Source organism: Chiloscyllium punctatum, chromosome 7 (assembly GCF_047496795.1).
Source record: "Chiloscyllium punctatum isolate Juve2018m chromosome 7, sChiPun1.3, whole genome shotgun sequence".
Classification (NCBI taxonomy): Eukaryota; Metazoa; Chordata; class Chondrichthyes; order Orectolobiformes; family Hemiscylliidae; genus Chiloscyllium; species Chiloscyllium punctatum.
The window spans coordinates 34,573,742-34,579,741 of record NC_092745.1 but is presented as its reverse complement, the minus strand read 5'-3'; positions in this window follow the sequence as shown (position 1 = coordinate 34,579,741).

Sequence of the window (6,000 nt, the reverse complement as noted above, 5' to 3'; positions counted from 1 at the left end):
AAATGTGTCCTACTTGTCAAGTTATAGGTAAACCTCAACATAAAACCAGCATCCTTAATTCCTCTCCCAGCTTTTGAGGAACCATTCAGTCATGTACAGGTTTTCAAGTAGTGAGTATAATGAAGTAGGGGATCAGAAAAAGCTTGAGATCAAAAAAGAACTGGACAATTCCCAAAGTAAACTTCCTGTTATGAGATGAAGAAATTCAGAGGTATTAGAGAATTCAGACACTGTATTTTTCTATCTGGAAAAAGATCAACAGGTAGATTTAGTGAGGTTGCTCAGAAAATACAAAGATGTTTGTATGAGGAGTCATTGAGGACATTGGTTCTGTACTTGATGGAGTTTAGAAGGATGAGAGGGAATGCCATGGAAACTTACAGAATACAGAGAGGCCTGGATCGAGTGGACATGGAGAAGATGTTTCCAATAATAGGAGAGTTGAAGACCCAAGGGCACAGCCTCAGAGTGAAGAGACAATCGTTTGTTCTTGTCCATAATTGATTTATTAAAAGAATGTTGACAAGAACTCACTGATAACTTGAACTAAGCGAGTTTCTGTATTTATCACACCTAATGGATTTTCCCCAATGGCAAGTTTTGCGATTTGGATTTAGCAACTCTCCAGTCACATTTGAATGGTTATTGTGAAAGTGAACAAGGTCACACTCCCCCACATTACAGTCCAACTGCCCAATATTTTCCAAAGCCCAGCTGTATCTAATATTAAGCAGGATGGACCTTTACTGGGAAAGAGCCATCTCTGAGAATCACATTAATAACCTCTTTTATTGAAGCTTTCATAAGTTCTGTGTTGATTGACACAAAGCTCTGGTTTGGGCTTTGCTGTCTGTACAAACCATCTGTAATGTCTTTGCTGCAATGGTTCACATTTCCATCATCAAACTCACACTCCAAATATCCCATCATTATTATCCATGGGATTCACTGGAATTGGCTCAGATCAGACTCCCAGCAGCTCAAGTTGAGAGAGGGGTGGACTTCAGAGAGAGAGAGAGAGAGAGAGAGAGAGAGAGAGAGAGAGATGGAGTTAAAGGAGAGAGAGAGAAAGAGAGAGAGCCGGAGAACTGAGAGAGTGGGGGATAGAACTTGGAGAGAGAAAGAAGGGTGGAATTCAAAGTGAGATCTGTGCAGCTGAGGCGGAGGGGGGTTGGGTTGGGGCGGAGAGGGGAGAGAGAGTAAGACAGAGAGATGGAGGTCAAGGAGTTGTATATCAAAGATAAATTATACTCTGTTAAAAACTGTACTGGATGAATGCTGTATTACTCTCTGATTCTATTGACACTATCTACAATGCTGCCTAACTTTGTGTCATTAGAAAACTAGAGTATCTGACTTTCTATGTCATTATCTAATTCATTCATAAATATTTTAAATAACTGAGGCATAAACACGCATTCCTATTGGACACCACTGGTCACATCCTGCCAATTTCAGCACTTACCCATTATCCCTATTTTTGGTGACCTGTCACTCAACCAATTTCCAAGTGTGTCAGTATTTTAGCCTCAATTTTGTGGATTCCTACCTCAGTTGACAGTTTCTTACATGGGACATTATCAAATGCCTTCTGGAAGTCCCTGTAAACAACATCCATGGACATTACTGTGTCCAGGACTTTCGTATCCTCTTCAAAAAAGTTCAATGAGATTTTTTCAGCGTGACCAACTTGTCATGAATCCATGCTGACTCTCCCTGATTAACTGACCATTTTCAAGGTCTTCTGTTACCCCCAGACTTGATTATAGATCCCAACAATTTCCACACCACAAATATTGGCTTAGTGACCTGTAATTTCCTGGTTTTTCTCTCACATCCTTGTTAAATGTGAAGTGACATTTGTATTTTCCAATCCAGAGGTATGACTGCTATATCCAGGGAACTCTGAAAGATTATAGCTGAAAATGTGTTGCTGGAAAAGCGCAGTAGGTCGGGCAGCATCCAAGGAGCAGGAGTATCGACGTTTCGGGCATGAGCCCATCTTCAGGAATCATTGTGAAAGATTATAGTCAGGGTGTCTACACTGTGATCTGTTACTACCTTGATCACCCTCAGATGGAAACCCAGGTTCTGTGAATTTGTCACTCTTTAGTTCCATTAATTTCCTCATTACGGATATTTTACTGACAGGAAATTTTATTCAGTCCCTGTCCCTGATCCTCTGTTAATTCCTTTGGGACTTCAGGCAAATCCTTTTCCTTTTCTACTGCAAATCTTGAGGTAAAGTATTTATTTAACATGGCTGTCATTTCCCCATTGTCACTGACAAGATCCCTCACTTTCAGTCTTTAATGGCCAACATTGCTCCTGACCTCCCAGCTCCCCTTTTATGGAACTGTAACATTTCTCCTTATTGATCTTGATTTCCCTTACATGTTCCCTTTCAGAATCCCTTTTGGTGGATCTTAGAAGCTGCTTTGTGGCCCTTTGTATCTTTCCCATTCAGCAGAACCTGTTATTTTATTTGCTTTATTGTAATCCCTTGTTTTTAGTTTTATTCTTTTCCTTATCTCTTTAATTGTCCATTGTTGTTTGTTCTAAGAAGTGGAGCTTTTCCCTCTCAGGTATAAACTGGTTTTGTTTCTGGTTGAATATTTCTTTAAACATTCCCCACTGCTCTTCAGTTGTTTTACCCATGAGCAGATTTTCTGTCTCATCTCGTTAAAGTCGGCCCTTACCTTAATCTCAAACTCTAGCAGCTGATTCATGCTTTTCACTTTCAAATGTGACATTGAACTCGATCGTGTTATGATCACTATTTGATAAATGTTCATGCACAAATAGTTGCTAACTAAATCTGGTTCATTATTCATTACTAATTCCAATATTGCTTGTCCCCTTGTTGTATCCAGGACCTATTGCTGTTGGAAACTATTCTGGACAAACAGCAGCAATTCACTACCTTTCTGACAGAGTGCTTGTCTCTCTCCCAAGCTAAGTTAAAGTTAAAATTCCCCATTAATAATACACACTTTGCTACACACTTGTCTAATTTCTGTATATATACAATCCAGCACCTCAGAGCTGCTGCTGACGGTGGGTGTGTGTGTGGGGGGGGGGGGGGGGGGGGGGAAGGGGGGGGGGGTTGGCAGGGGGGTGGGGGGAGGGTGTATCCAATATCTATTATAGTTTTAGATCCTTTCCTGCTCCTGAGTTGCACTGAATGCTTTCCCCTCATTATAACCTCCCTCACCATTGAAGTCTTTGTGTTTCTAATCAATAAAGCTGCTCCACCTCTTCTGTCATTTCCCCATGTCCATCCTGTGAACCTTACAACTGGATATATTTAGTTCCCAATCCTAACGATTCTGCAAATATATCTCAGTAATTGATCCTATAGCAAAATCTTAAATTTGAATTTGTGCGTGCAGATTATACTTTCAAGCTGGTTCGAGATGCCCCTTATCTTGGCACCAGGCAGGCAACACACCATGCAGGACTCTCAATCCTGCTTATAAAAGATGCTATCAGTCCCCCTCATTATCAAATCCCCCTCTTTTCTTTGTGCTCCCCCAGCCTGAATGGCCTCCTGGCTCACAGTGCAGTGGTTTTCTTTCATTCATTCATCGGATATGGGCATCTCTGGCCAAGCCAGCATTTCCTGCCCATAGGGCAGTTAACAGACAACCACATGGAATCATAGAATCATAGGTTCCATACATTGTGTGAAACAGACCATTCAACCCCATGAGTCCACACCAACATTCTGAGGAGCATCCCACTCAGATCTATCCCCTAATCCCTGCATCTCCCATGGTTAATGCAGCTAATCTACACATCCCTGAACACTATAGGTAATGTAGCATGGCCAATCCATCTAGCTTGCACATCTTTGAATTGTGGGAGGAAACTCATGTAGACATCGAGTGAACGTGCAAACTCCACACAGACGGTCGCCCTCGAGTGAATCAAACTCGGGATCCTGGCACTTAGAGGCAGCAGTGCTAACCACTGAGTCACAATACCACCCATTGTTGTGTGTCTGGAGTCACATGTAAGGCCGGGTAAGGATGACAGATTTTCTCCTCTATTAGTGAACTGAATTCTTAGTGAACTGAATGAATTTTCTCCACAATCAACAATGGATTAACACTCACCATTAGACTCTTAATTTCAGAACCATTGTTGAATTCAAATTCCACTGTCTGCCATGACAGGATTTGACCCCACGTCCCCAGAACATTAGCTGAGTTTCTGGATTAATAGTCCAGCGATAATACCAATGACCATTGTCTCCCCCTGTGTTAGCCTAGCTAATGGTGTCAAAATTGGCCTTCCCCCTGTTTTGACACTTAATTTCTGCTCTATCATTATCTCTTTACTTAATATAAATAAAGGGTGGCACAGTGGCTCAGTGGTTAGCACTGCTTCCTCACAGTACCAGGGTCCCAGGTTCTATTCTGGCCTTGGGCAACTGTCTGTGTGGAGCTTCCATGTTCTCCCCGTGTCTGCGTGGGTTTCCTCTGGGTACTCTGGTCTCCTCCCACATTCCAAAGATGTGCAGGTCAGGTGAATAGTCCATGGTTGTTAGTGCATTAGTCAGACGAGGGTGGGTTACTCTTTGGAGCGTTGGTGTGGACTTGTTGGGCTGAAGGGCCTGTTTCCACACTGTAGGGAATCTAATCTAATCTTAATGACTTTGAACCTGATAGAGTTATGGTCACTATCGCCAAAAAGCTCCAAACCACGCTTGCCCATTCTGCAGTGTATCCGCAATAGTTTCCAAAAGCAATCCTTCTCCTCATTGACACAGGGAGCAAGTACCTCATTCCTGGTGGACAAGGAGCTGAGGCTCCTGCAATACTAAATCCAGGCTGCATCAACCTGCTCACTTATAGTTACACCCTCCTGTCCCAGACCACTGGCCATAATTTGAAGTATTTAACCTACAAGGTGTGACTGCCTCCTCAAACACAGTGTCCAGGTAACTCTCCCCCTATCTGATGTGTCACAGTGTTTGAAGCTCAGACTCCAGCTCATCAACTCTGAGCTGGAGTGCCTTGAGCAACCAACACTTGCTGCAGATGTGGTCACTCTGAGCTACAGTGGACTCCACCAGCTTCCCCAACGTGCAATTACTCCACATCACCTGGCCCTGTATGTGGAAATTGTTTGAGGCGGTTTTAATTTGTATTTTTAAATTTCCTGTTGGTCTTTATTTTTTAATCTTTAAAATATTTCCGTCAAGGAGACAGAGAAGGACCCAGCACAGGAGGAGGGTGTTGAGCCCATCGTGTCAGTGCGAGCTGTTTATTAACCTCATTCACAATGAACATCTCCATTGAATGTTTGTTGTCAAGAATTGATTGAATCTGTTTTTAGATACAGGATGACTAACAAATGACTAACTAACATGAACTATTCCGAGAGAGTCAGCATGGATTTACAAAGGTTCAGACATCTTTAACTAACCTGGTTACACTTTGTTAGGAGCTCACTAATGTGGGATATAAGGGAATGTCGATGGCTATTGTCCTTAGAGAATTCCACAAAACATTTAAAAAGAGACATGGAATCAGATGGAGTTTGAGAAATGCATTTACCTTGGGTCAGGAATGGGTCCGGAGCTAGGAGACAGAGAGGAGGGATAATGTGCATGTCTTTCAATCAGCAAGATGTGAATAGTGGTGTCCCCAGGGATCTGTGCTGGGACCTCAGCTTCACACAATATTTCTCAATGACTTGGATGAAGAAATAGAGAGCCATATATCCAAGATTGTTGATCACACTGAGTGAGGTGGTTTGGAGGGTGATATAGGGAGGGTGGAAGGACATGGAGAGGTCTGAGAACAAGGATGAGAACTTGCAAATCAAGATGTTGCGGGACTGGGAGCCAATGTAGGTCAGTGAGCACAGGGGGAGGGAATGGGGGAATGGGACTTGGTGTGAGTTTGGATACTGTCAGCAGAGTTTGCGATGAGCTGATGTTTACCGAAGATGGTGGCTGTGATGTGGGCCAGGACAACATTGGAATGGTCA